The sequence below is a fragment of the Anas acuta genome, chromosome 5 (genome assembly GCF_963932015.1).
Source record: "Anas acuta chromosome 5, bAnaAcu1.1, whole genome shotgun sequence".
Taxonomy (NCBI): domain Eukaryota; kingdom Metazoa; phylum Chordata; class Aves; order Anseriformes; family Anatidae; genus Anas; species Anas acuta.
In genome coordinates, this window is record NC_088983.1 from 65,480,782 (window position 1) to 65,494,944 (window position 14,163).

Below are 14,163 nucleotides of genomic sequence, written 5' to 3' on the forward strand. Positions count from 1 at the left end.
ATTTAGACTGACATTCTTAGGGTGGGGATTCTGTGTCGCTGCCTGGACAGAAGTATATGTGCATAGATTTAGCACTTAAACAGTGAGTCTGACACATTCAGGCAGCCGTAGACCATCGTAGACCATATGCTTCATGGGCAAACAAGGCATTTTCTGTAATTCTAACACACCCTGAGTTGCTGGATTTGCTGTGCATTTGCAAACCATCATTACAGTATATGCAAATTAGATCCAAATTTGCAGGGCAATGCCATGACTAATGTGTGTTTGTTAGACTGTTTGGGATTTCTAAACATCCTGCTCTGTGCTGAAGACTGAATGATAGTACATGTATAACTAGAAACCTTTGACAAATAGCCAATATTCTTCATTTCTCATTAGCAAAGATTTCTACGTAGTCTTCAGCAAAAAAAAAGCTGGGTCCTTGGGAACCTGAAGACCTGATAATCCTGCTTTAAGAGTTAGGTCCTGTTTCAGATTGCAGAGATGTTATAGCAATATTACAGCTGCAATCAAAAATTAAAGCATAGAATATAAATTCTAGTGTCTTAAATAGAAATGATTTCATGGCAGCAAGTATTACAACATTGCCTTGGGAAAGTTTAAGTTTACTGTGTTGCCAAGAATATAAAAGTGCAATCTAATATGGCAAATGTTAACATGAGGCTCTCTACTATGCTCAACTCACTGTAATTTTTCTGAGCAAAGCACTTTCTGGATTAGAATTCATATAGTTCATTACTTGATGAGAAATTATCTTAACAGAGCTGCCTCAGCATCGGTGGCATTTCACAGCTGTGCACCATAAACTTAGATTACATTGCTCAATAGCTGTAAATGTGCTCTGTGGACATTAACAAAGATAATAACTGCCAAACTGAGCCAATACTTTTCTCAATGTTATCCAAAGTAAGACCAGTAGCAGACACTTAAGGAAATGGAATTAAAAAAAACAAAAGGCAGGATGGTGGTCTCCTTGATATTCAACATCTCCCTTTCATTGGTGTTTACATGCCATAAATAAGGTGGACACTGTATATGGCATTGTGGCAATGGCTACAAATCAGTGTAATATACTATTCTTATATGTGAGAGCCCAGTGCTTGTGGGCTCTCTCTGTCTTTTCTACTTTTTTTTTTTCTTTTTTTTTTTCTGTTACTGACTTGTGGCTGTGTGTGATTAAATTAGTTAATTGCAGGAAGTTCCACAGTTTCTGTGAATGTGATCTCCTACCACTACTGCTATTTTTCTAAATTTTAATTTCTAATTACATTCCAGGTCATACCACTCAACGTGGCAAGGTTTTGGTAGCAGGGGGCGATAGGGGTGTTTTTCTCTGAGAAGGATCTAGAAGCTGCCCCATGTTTGGTAAGTGCCCCACTGCTGACCAGAGCCGAGCCAATAAGCGATTTTGTTTTGCACCTCTGCGAGAGCATATTTAAGACAGGGAAAAAAAATGCTGCACCACACAATAGCTGGGAGAGTGAGAGGAGTGAGAAACGGCCTTGCAGGCACCAAGGTCAGTGAAGAAGGAGGGGGAGAGGTGCTCCAGGCGCCGGAGCAGAAGTCCCCTGCGGCCTGTGGTGAGGACCATGGTGAAGCAGGATGTCCCCCTGCAGCCCATGGAGTACCACGGTGGAGCAGGGTTCCACGCTGCAGCCCGTGGAGGAGACCACGGTGGAGCAGGTAGCCCTGCACCGATGGAGGCTGCCGCCTGTGGAAGACCCCTGCCGGAGCAGATTTCGGGCCGGACCTGTAGCCCGTGGAGAGGAGCCCACGCAGGAGCAGGTGACCTGGCAGGAGCTGCTGCCCATGGGGGACCCAGGTTGGAGCAGTTTTCTCCTGAGGGATGGATCCCGTGGTACGGACCCATATCTGGAGCAGTTCTGGAAGAGCTGCTGCCTGTGGGAAGCCCACGCTGGATCAGTTCATCAAGGACTGTATCCCGTGGGTGGGATCCCACGGCACAGGGGATGAGAGTGACTGAGAAGGAGTGGCAGAGAAGAAGCGCTGTAGACTGACCATAACCCCCATTCCCCCGTTCCCCTGTGCTGTTCGGGGGGAGGAGGTGGAAGAGGGTGTATGGGGGGGAAGGTGCTTTTCGGTTACTTTCCTTTGTTTCTCACTTCTCTAGCTTGTTAGTAATAAGCAATAAATCTTACTATCTCCCTATGCCGAGTCTGTTTTGCCCATTACAATAATTACTGCATGATCTTCTTGTCCTTATCTCAACCTTGGAGCCCTTTTCATTGTATTTTCTCCCTGTTCCTCTTTGAGGAGGGGGAGTGAGAGAGTGTCTATGGTGGAGCTCGGCTGCCCACTCGAGTGGAACCACAACAGTCCCACATAGGATTCTAGAGTATGTCTCAAGCAGGTGGGAAGAAGTCAAAAACCTCAGGATGGGTACCAGGACCATGGCTAAGAGCCAGAAGATAAATGTAACCCAGACAAAATCCTTTTGTCTTTGTACTGCTATATCTGCTGCATGCTATATCATTTAGAGATAGTTTCCAGACTCGGGCCAGGGATGTTAGCAGAGCAACTATTTCACAGTAGCAACAAGAATTGCTTTTCAACATAACATTTGTTTCATCATGATATGGTTTCTTAAAGTATGATTTGCATTTGTCCATACTTTAATATCTGTGGATGGAATCTCCAGCAAGAATATTTGCTCTCATTTACGCATTAAAGTTTTGTTTTGTCTTGAGTCTGTAGCTGTTCTTGTGATTTATCTAGGGCTCTATGTGTTTTGCCAGCCTGAAAACTTTGATGAAGAATGACAAATCTTTGCTAGGGGGCATGACTACATTACAGGAAAGAAAGTCAATGGCACTTCACATCACTAATGTTCAGCCACTCATTTTCCAAAATGAACTTCTAGCATAAATAAATCTTGCTGTCTCAGACCATGCACTTATTCATTTCTGTTAAGCCAAAGATGTGTTTTGATCAGAGGAATACAGCTATGTTCTGGCAAAGATCTATAGAGAAGGTGTAACCCTGTAGTCTCAACAGCAGGAAAAAAAAAAATTTACCTGCCGGAAGCAGTGTAAGTCAAAATAAATTTTGTCCTGGGAATGCAATGTGATAAAATCTTCCTGCATGGATTTTCTTTATATCATGTTCATTTTTAACTTTGTAAATAGTATAATTGCATACATCTTTTCCAGTTCTATAGTCAAGAGGGCCCGTATTTGTCCAGTCAGTAATTTATAGTAGGTTAATCATATGTGACAATCATATGTCCAGGTCACCAGGGGGCGTAACAGCAAAGGCCTGCGATGCCAGTAGCGGTGGGGGGTGCTGATGGCATAGCAGTCGGGATCAGAAAGGAGCCTGCAGCTCCCTCACTATCTAGCAAGCCACACGTTTCTGATTGCGGCCCCACATGGCTCTTAAAGGCCTCAGAGACTGCTTGCCAGGTGCCGAGCAATCCCACCGCAACCTTGTCGTTTTTCGTAGCAGAGTCTCACACCTTGACCTCAATTTGGTCCCATATTTCAGGCTCATAAACTGTCCAATTGTTAATAAGGAGAATAAGCTGCAAGGTTACCAGGACAGTCTTTGTTCCTAAGGACGTATGATTCCCCATAATGTGCAGCTGCTGACCAGCAAGGGGCAGTTGTGTGTGCGGCTCCGCTTCTCTCAGCTCGAGCTTCTTTGCAGCTCCAGCGCGCCCATTTCCAATGACTTTCAGTACAAGCTTCTCGTACTTCTTGGTTTGCTGAGTTTGTCCGAACCTATCTTCATGAGGTGATCAATGTCCCTGTTCCCATCCTGGTCTCTGTTCTGCTAGCCTGTTCCTTTTCATTCCTTCTTTCTATTTCTTTATTGATGACATAACTTCATCGTGTTGCCTTTTTTTTTTTCTTTCTTGAGGACAGGCTCCCCTCTTACACCCTTCTCCCCACAGCAGTCCTTTTCAAAAACAGCTTTTCATTGGTCAAACAACTTTGCATATAACAGCACCAGCAAACACCCAGAAACTTCCATGCCTTAATGGCTGGAGAACAAGCAACCTGAGACTGCATGGAGTCTCCTGAATCACACTTCTTTGTTCCCTCTAAACTCTTTTACATTCCTGATGGTCTCATCGTTTAGAGTCTGATGTTACCATCAACCAAGGGGCTTGCCAACCCCCATTGCCACACTCCCACATATCCCCTTCTTTATTAATATCAAACATATTCTCAACACAAATTACCACTCCATATATAACAGTATTATGGTCACTACACAGGAAAATGTGCCTTCCATCATTGCTCTGGGGATCCAATTCCAAATCCCACAGACAAACTCTGTGAGGGCTTTGTCTTTAACTATCTCCCCTACCCAATCAGCAACAGTGACACCCTGTGCCAGTGCACCTGACTGCAGCTAAGATAACTAGAGCTTTTTAGATAACGTGTCTTTAGGGCAGAAAGTATGGGCTTCTGGTGGACTAACAGCAAATAGCTGTGAGCTGTAGAGAACTGATATACATTGCTGACCTGATGACAAGACCATAGTTCTCTGTGCTATCCCTGCAGCTCAATTTGGATAGGCAGTCACATGGTATAAGCAAATTGATGCCCAGCAATCTGGTATATATCTTTTCTGAATATATAGGCCTTACCCACTAACTATCCCTTGGAGTCACAGGACCAAGCAGGAGTTTTTTGACTCACTTTTCATTCAGTGCATGCTACAAAAAATTACAGATCCACCTTTCTTTAGGGAACTTTTCTGTTCTCTCTGGCTTACCCAACTCTCTGTTCTCTTCCTCCTCTGCTGCAGACGCCTCTTTCCATTCAGCATTTTCCTGCTACAGGGATCCACAGGCAGCTTCACAGGAGATACTTAGGTAACTGTGCCAGCCATGACATTGATGTAACTTACCACTATTAGGTGTTCACTTCATCCATCCCTCTCAGTGGATAGTCAAGGCAGAAACAGTTCTGTCCCAGTTCTTCCACTACCCTACTGAAATCTGTTCTTGAGAACCTGGGCACTATGAGGACAGAAACAAAAGGCAACAGAAAAGTGCCCTGTATTTGACAGGCTAGGTTTTCTCACCTCTGCTTATTCCTTTGATAAAGAGGGGCTTCAGTCTTCTCATCTGCCTGTCATGTCAAGTGGCAATGAATATAGTACAACGTTATCAAACAAAGGATAAAGGATCCAATAAACACCAACAAACTGCAAGCTTCTGAAGCAGTGATTATATTACTGATGAAGACATAGCACCTTATGTCATAGCTGAAAGTGTGAAATGTCTTACTTTTACCAGAGTAGACAGGGAAATATATGAATTATTTCGATGTTACAAAATCAGAAACAGTCACTAAGCTAAAAAGAAATAGTGGTGGTTGTAACACCGTTGAGAGAAGATGTGCTGCTTATAACAAAGGATATTATTAACCGCATACTAGAACAACAAAAAATATGAAGTAATCATAAGACAAAAGCTTGTGTAATTTTATGTAACTATAAAGATTGAGAAGATTGTCCTTGACATTGTAATAACAAAGACTGAGATTGTCCTTGTTTATGTGAACTAGATGTTGGTATGTGTAGTCGGTCCTTGAGAACAAATTGGAAGCTTATGCAAGAAAAATACAGCTGAAATATAAATAGAAGGGGGAGCAGAACATGAACTCAAAGGTAGCAAATCTAAGAATATGTTATGAAATTATTAAGCAAAAGAAATAAGGATATTTCAGCAATCATATATGGAAAACTAATAGCTAAAATGAGTGAAAGTGAAGCATGAAATAAGCTGACAAAAGGAAATGGCAGCAGGCAATGTTGATGTGTGGACACACACTAGTGTAATTCAGTGATAAAATGAAAAAATATCATCAACGCAAATAATTAATGATTACCAGTTTGAATTGACATTAAAAGAGCCTATAGCCTAGAGAAATATGTAGGGGAATAAGTTTCATTTATATAGAAATGCTTATAGAAATGTGCTTGAGAACAAAAAACAATGCTATGTGCTAGAGCCTCAACAGTTTTAAATAACAGAAGAGGAAATGAGAACATACTTAACAAAGTCACATTTTTTATGAACTGATGACATGAGGTAGTTAATAGAAAAACAAACATAACACTAAGCTTTCATCAAGAGATCTGTTTTCTGCAGAGGCATGAACGTATTTTTGTTTTGTAAGCTCTCAGTGAAACTTCTTCTGGAATACCGTATACAATTATGAATTGAATCCAGAAAATAAGTGAAGAAGGGCTCCCAGAATGATTAAGAAGGAGATTCTCTATACAAAAGAAAGTTTACAGAATGTGGCTATTCTAGCCCAATAAGATGAAAGCTGAAATGGGAAATAATTGTTCTCTACGCATGGAATCATTGAATCAAAAGGCAAGTGCTGGCAGAGAAAGAAAGGTGTACATTGATAAATACATTTAGCATGGAAATTAAAGGACAAATAAATAAATAAATAAATAAAAGAAACAAACTAAAACTGTGTTAAAAATGGAATGCAATCATTTTACAAAGGGACACTTCTGACTCAGTGCCTTCGATAGCTGGGCACTAGAGTCCATTAGGCTTCTTTGATCGTATAACTACACTTTCTGTCTTACAGCTTTTTTTCAGCCAGTCTGCTGTTCCTAACTGAGCAGTAACTTTCACATCTGTAATATCTGGTACCTTTCAACAACTTGTTCTATACTGGACTGTTATATTTTAGTCCTATGGTCTGTATAGCCACATTCTTAAATGGTGTGATGACCTAAGCCTCACATGGCCATAACTAAGCCGCTGTCCTTCCTCTTAAAGGATCACCCTTCCTCTTAAAGGTTCACCTTACAGCACTTCTTGTAGATATCAGCCATTCCAAAATGCAATTACATCAGAAAATTTCAATAGAAAGTAAGAGAGAAAATATCAAACACAAATATATCTAATATTGAGCTGACAGAACATAGCATGGTACCAGTAAAGGTAAAAAGTGTTTTAGTCATTTTTTTTCAAAATAAGGAGATTTTCTGAGATTTATTTTCCAATTTTCTGAAACTTAATTTCCAAAGAAAAAAATAAATTTCTTTGGAAATTAAGTTTCATACTTTTGATCATACCTGTCTCAGGACAGGTACTTTTGCTACTTTTAAGTGAAGCACCAAGAATGCAAAAAGAGAAGTGACATTTGTGTGTAGTCATGCAGGAAAAGATGAGAATCAGCCATAGCTGATAGCTGAGCAGCTTAAGGCCTAAAAGGCAGAGTATTGCCCAATGAAAGACAAAGTGTGAGAGGCCAGTATTTTTCTGTGAAAATTTTTCTAGTGAATCTAGTCTTTTTGAACAAGCTTAATGCAAAGGAAACACGCCATTGCAGACTGATTTTCAGTGAAGAAATCACATCTAATGATGACAAATCCACTAGAAAATAATCACCAGTGCTAAATACACAAGTGGAAGTAGAAGTTACTTCAATTCCTTTAAAGTCTGTTTTGGCAATACAATATATAATGTCATTATTAATGGCTTCAGTACAAAAAGGGAAGATACAGTTAATAATATCTACGTAATCAGAAAGCTGAAAGAGCCGAAAGGTACAGTATCAGAGTACATTTTGAGAATATGGTAGTCCTGAAGACTGAAGCAAGAGAAAATTGAATGAAATTTGATAGTACTGGGTGTTAGGCATTGGACCGAAACTGTTATGAAAATGCTACATGCTAGAGACTTGTTCACTGGAGAATGACACAGAAGGAGAAGTACATATGTACACATATGTAATTTCTTGCAACTATGAGAAAGACAAATAAAACCTAAGAGAAGAGTTTCCAGTAGGGGCGAGTTAAATATTGCTTTAATTGCTGTACATTATTATAGTTACTAGGCTCACGCTAAAGAAAGATGAAATCAGGAAGAGTAAGAGTGCAGAGAAGCACTACAAGAATGACTAGGGATGTAGAGATCTTTCATGAGAAAAGACTAAAATAACTTACTTAGCCAAGGAAAAGAGACTGCTGTAGAATATCATTATTCTTTATAAATTCAATAGAGACTGAATATTAATTAGCATTAATTAACAAATGGAAATGCAAAGTCCTGCCCCTGGGAAAGAACCCCATGCACCCATATAGATAGCACCAACTGGGTGGAAAGCAGCTTTGCAGAAAAGGCCCTGGGGATCCTGGTGGACAGCAAGTTGACCATGAGCCAGCAATGTGCCCCCACAGCAAAGATTAAATTTTAAAAACATCCATAATGCTAAGCACGTATACTCAATCAATTAATTCATTTGTAAAAGACAAAAGCAGCACTTGACGAAAACCTGCATTACATCGTGGGAGAGTGAAATTGTAACAGTTTCTTCTCATGAGAGGTTTGCTCTGTTTTGAAGCCAAAGAAAGCTTTTATTACTGTAACTAGTTTCAATACACAGATGAAAATAATTTCCTGGACTTTTCCTAAACTGGTTTAACTACTTTTGGTCAGGCCCTTTGCTTTCAACCATAGTATCTCAAATTAGAAAACAAATAGTTTTACGTGTATTAATTACAGTATCCTGTACCTCATACAAAACCCTGGATTTGTGCTTTTGCAAAATCGCATCTCCCATATCACAATGAACTGCAGAAGCAAGTTTGTAAATTCTAGTATAAATTCTAGCATAAATCCCAGTCCTGGAATGCACTGCAGCTTAAGGGTAAGATCTGTTAATGCTCATAACATCATAAATACACTCTTCATAAACACCTATACATACAGCTGTTAACCCAATTCAAGTATAGTATCAGCACAAGCACAAAAGTGCTACTACCATGTAAGTTTGCTGAACAGAAACTGTCTGTGTCCATACTTCTGGCAGCATGGAAAGTAAAATTTGATAATTACTAATACTTGAACTAAATGGTTGCATTTACCATATAGAAGCTCACCAAACAGAAGTGAGCATCCATTTGGCTCTCACAAGTAGCTAACTTGTGGTAAATACATGCCTTATTTTATGCAGAAAAAAGCACCCTTTATAGTATGTCCACAGCCTATTGAAAAAAAAAAAAAGAAAAAAATGACGTTTTTTTGCCTAAAAACAGCTGTTTCTGAGGTAAATAATGATAAAGTTATGCACAGAGAAACTAAGTTTTTATATGAACATCTTGTTCTTATGGCATGGCTGTCATTTCTAGTGATACTTCATGATTTTGGTACTTGTCCTTTCTCACTTCTGCTGGTGGCACTTTTCTCAGTTTCCAAAGCAGAGAGACTGGGGCACCTAGTCTGGGAAGCAGGGTGTAAAAGTGAAGATTTAAAGGTCGATAAAATGCACAACATTTTTACAACTCTTGGGCTCACTTAAAATCGGAGAGACGCAACTAAGTCAGTCCTTTGAACATTCCTGTGAATGAAATAACTTGTAGGTAGGTGTCAGAAACCTGAATGGATATAAAGACGTGAACTGGGTCTCAGTCTCTCTTTCTCTTCCCCCTGACTGTGAATATGGGGGCATTTGTTTCATACTCTCACAGAGAACAAACCAAGGTTTGCCTTTGGAGGCTCTCTTGTTTGTTCACCTGGAGATTTATATAACCCTGTGTCACACTACATTTTTGTGCTGGGTAACAGGCTTTTCACCTTTTGTTTAAACTGATGCAAACCTATGTGTTAGTTTTTGTTTGTTTGTCCTTTTTTTTTTTTTTTTTTTTTTTTTTTTAGTAATTTATTGAGCATTCCCAAACTACAGCATGTTTATGTGCCTTCTCATTTTTTGCCTCAGATGAAGATTTCACATTGCTACCTACTATAACCAGTTGGGTAGGTTCTTTGAGAAGCCATATGTTACTGCACTAAAGTGCAAATGCATTGTGATACCATGTCACTGTGATGTTTTCCTGCTCATAAATAATTCAGGAAGGATAAATTAATTGTGACTTTGACAGGATTTTCTGGCAAAAAAAAATAATCAGATCATTGGATCTCACAGTATTTCTAAAATTTCTAAGGCTCTTGAGAAGATGAAAAAGTTTTACAGCATTGTGAACTCATTCCATATCACTGGAATGCTTTGCTTTGTTGAGACATTTTGTCATAGTGCAGCAAGAGACTGAGTCAGACAAATGTTACTACATTGAAACGTTGATATTTTGAGTTCACTGAACAGAACTCACCAATTATCAGTGTGAATGGATAAGGCTGTGCTATGGCTGCTCTTATACTTGTAATGATCTGATGGCATTGAAGGTAGCTTTGTGATGTTGTGCTCTGCTGTGTTGCTGCTAAGTCACCTCGTGGTGCTGCATGCACCTGATGTGTGCTGATGATGTGGTGATCTTGTCAGAGGTATGGAACCCACAGAACCCATGAATGTGAAGAAAAACTGTGACTTTCAGCGTATCGATTACATGTTTGATAACTTCTACATGTATTTTTCTGGTTTTCCCCTATTCTGCCAAGAAATTTGATTTAAAGTTCTGATGCCAAAATTGCTTTATTATTATTATTATTATTATTATTATAGACTACAATTCATATCGAGTGCATCAGCTAAGGTATTGTCATTGCATTACAACATATCATTAATGAGTTATGACAATCATTAGATTATACGGCATTTATTATATAGAAAGTTTAAAACCCCACCATTTCCTAGCTGTTATCAAATGAGAAAATGAGACTGGACAAAATATACTGCTTTTCCCTTGTTGAAATACCACTAATATCTGCCCATTTACTTCCAACCTTCCAACTCCTGTAATACACACATTTTAAAAAGTGACTTCTGAAAAAATGCACCCGAATTGAACCACTGTAATAATTTGTTTGTGCCCAATAGGATGTGGACTTTTTTTTTTTTTTTTTTTTTAATAATCTTTCTGAAGAGTAGGTATGCACTGGAAGTAACTCTGCAACTGTATCTCTGAGCTGCTCCACCATACAGGGGAATCTGAAATGCCTATTTCACACAGGCATTCATTCCTATAGTCAGAAAGGCTACAATATGTCAAGATTTCACCAGAACAAGAAGGTGAAACATCCGTGCCATAATAGCTAAAAATTACTATAGTGAAGCAGTAAAATCTTTTAGCAGGATCGTGAGAGATTTGAACTAAGATCTTTGCACTGCCTGAGTTCCCTGGTTCTCCTGTGTAGCAGATGATCGTATAATGCTTCAGCTTCGATAAGCAGGTATTACCTGAGGAATAACGTCTTTGAAAAACTGCCCACTAGATGTTCTGCTATCCAGCGTTGTATGATTCTAAGCAGTCTGTTAAGAGATTAAGGTTTTCATATCCAGAGCATGGTTTAACTGCTCTGTAATAAATAAATCACGAGAGACTCATCTAACAATGAGGAAAATGTAAACTGAATAGCTGCTAATTACACGAGCACACCTCCCATTCTCATGGCCTGGATCAGGCAGAAACTGTTCCGAAAAAGTAACATGCAGTTGCACAAGCAAAGTCAATGTTTACGGCAGCTCTCATGTAATAATTTATATGCACTGTAATGTGAGCTAATACCGGTTGGGCAAGCTCATATTGGGTATTTCCTAACTTTTGAACACTTGATGTATTTTTTTTAAATCTGATGCATGTCCACCTGTGCAATGCGTAGTTGTGAAACGAATGGCGTACGGTGGCAGGGGATGGCACAACGGCACGTTGCCCCGCACGGCCCGGCGGTATTTGGTAACAACCGTGGGGCAATGTAGCACAATAGCTGTTGTAGCGGAGGCGCGATGTGTACGGGCAATAGGCCGGTAATCAGAGCCGGGCACAGGGTCCAGGGGCGTTTGGCTGCCTGGTTTCTCAAGCGTCAGTTCAGCCAGTGACGGCCGAAGCCGGCCCGGCGCCTCCCTGCTCCAGCCCGCAGCCATTTCGCAGCGCCGCGCGCTTCGCGGAGGGGCGCGGGGCGAGCGGCGCAGGCCTCGGGCCCGCCTCACGGAGCCGGCGTGGCGGGGGCCGCCCGGGGGCGCTGGGTGCGGCTCCCGCCCGGCCGCCAACCCCCGGCGTCCTCGTCCCTCGGAGCGACGGGGCCAGGAGCCAATGGGCGGGCGCGAGCCGCGCGCGCAACGGCCAACGGGAGCGGCTCTTTTAGGGCCGCTGCGTGGGGCCGCTCAGAGCGCCGGGGAGCGGTGGCCAGCGCCGGGGCACGCGTCCGGGAAGCAGCGCAGGGGGCTCGGCGGGGGGCGCCGCCCGCAGCAGGTAGCGGCCGTTGCGGAGGGGCGGGGGCCGCGCCCGCTCCTGCTAGGCGAGGCAGTGGGGGGGAGTCGGCCGCTGCCGTCGTGCGCTTCCGGGGGCTGGCGGCGGCGGGGGGGGGAGGGGTCCTGAAGGACAGCGCGGGGCTCCGCTGCGGGCCGGGGAGCTCGGCTCGGTGCGTGTGCAAGGGGCGGGGGCCCGGCCTGCTGCCGCCGCGCTCTCGCGTGGGCGAGGCCTGCGGCCGCCGCTCCACCTGCAGGCGGGCCCGGTCCCAGCATCGCGGCCCGGCGGTTCCCCCTTCTCGGTAACGTCGCCGGGGGTGGCCGTGCGGGGGAAGGGAAACGGCCTCGTTCCGCGAACGGCAGCGCCGTTCGATAGGAGATCAGAAGTCGCGGCGGCCCCTGACCGGTGGGGGAGCCTGGGAGGGCCTCGGGGCCCGCGTGGGGCCGGGGAGTGGGACTGGTGGGGGGCCAGCTGCAGCGGCACGCGGACTGGTAGCAGGCTTGGAATTGAAGCCAGCCTGAGTCCCAGGGAGGTAGAAACCTTTAATTTCACTTAACCTATTTCACAGCTCTAGCAACTGGAAGCTTTTAATATTTTAATAACCGTTTTAATAGTAATTAAAACAGAATTGGAGCGCTTAGGAGTTCTACTGGCTAGGGCATCTGTTTGTACAAGCAAGCTCTAAATGCCTCTGCCCTCGTCTCCTCCAATTTGTGATATCTTGTCTACACCTCATAACTGAGGTACCAATGCTTTAACAACTTGCAGGTGATGTATTAGGAGTATATTTCTCAGGTTTCATATCTTAGTTTTTTTCTATTCTGTTCTTGTACTGTCTACCCAAATATAAATCACTTAAAAAAAAAATGCACTTTCCCAGCCCAAAAACTCTGGATATTAAAGATAGGCTGTATAGTCCTGCAACAGCTAGAACAAACTGTAAAAGCAATATACAAATGCAGGTCTGTAACTTTCTACTGTGGGTACTGGGTTTAGTTACCTTATGCAGGACTGCAGGTCTAATGAAGCTTTACTAGAGACAATAGTTTCAACAGTAAATGCACCATATGCAGTTGTTTTGCATTTTGTGTGACTGATTAATTTAGAGGTGTATATTTGCTAAATACTCCTTTCCTTCCAATAATTACGATGGTACAAACTATCTTAATTCTCCCTAGGAGCTGGTATTGAAAACTAAGTTAGGAATGAGGCATAACTGTGACTGGTAACAGTAAATGTTTTTTCTTCATCCAGTATTTGGTGTTCCTCAGATTTATTTATTTATTTTTTTTTGCAAGTTTACAGGATGTCTGCTGGCTAGGTGTGAGTAGAGAGCATCACTAAGTGTCAGTTCTCTAGTGTGTTTCCTGACAATACCTTTAAAAGTTGGAGTAACACATATCTTGAAATACATGTACTAACATATTTCCTGGAAATGGAGGAGATAGAAGTGTCTATCCATAGAACCTCTTGGCTCCTGACAGGCTCAACTAATGCTTCATCTGAAGCTACAGAGTGCTAGAGAACACACTAGATGTAGTCAAAGGCTCAGCTGTATCATTGCATGGAGGTCAGGTTTGGCTAGCTTCTCACCTGAAAGAACGTGTTAGGTTTTTTTTTGTGTGTGTCCCAAAATATTTGATGTCTGAGGAAGGTTTGTGTTTGGTAAAGCATGCCTCTTGTCTGTAGGAAGCGGAGCAGCTTTGGAACTTTAAAATGCAAACAAACCTTTTGAAAAGCAACTAGTAGCATCAAAACTTGAACTTTGCTACTTTGGTACTCTGGATGGATGGATGGTTTATCTCATGTAGTACTTTAATGGCTGAGTATGGTTAGTGCTATCATGTACATCCATACTGTTTCTCCCAGTTGCTAATTTTGAGCCTTGCAGCAATCTGGCTGTAATGTAGTCCTCCAGCGAGGTTTTATTTAGCCTCAACACTTTAAAAGTGTAGAAGTTGCAAGCAGTCCTAGCAAGCACTGTCTTTCTGAATCAAATTGATACTCTTTTTT

At 42.0% G+C, this 14,163-nt stretch overlaps 1 protein-coding gene across 2 annotated transcripts in view; it reads left to right on the plus strand.

Annotated features, from left to right (window-relative positions):
- Positions 1–11,995: 11,995 nt before the first annotated feature.
- FAR1 (fatty acyl-CoA reductase 1) overlaps positions 11,996–14,163 on the plus strand; it is a 37,565-nt gene continuing 35,397 nt past the window's right edge. Inside the window, exon 1 of one of the 2 annotated variants that reach the window (XM_068685421.1) lies at positions 11,996–12,153. The gene's annotated coding sequence lies outside the window, so the exon portion shown is untranslated. Of the gene's footprint in view, positions 12,154–12,311; positions 12,452–14,163 lie in introns of those variants that run through there. The other variant, XM_068685422.1, reaches the window with a different exon arrangement.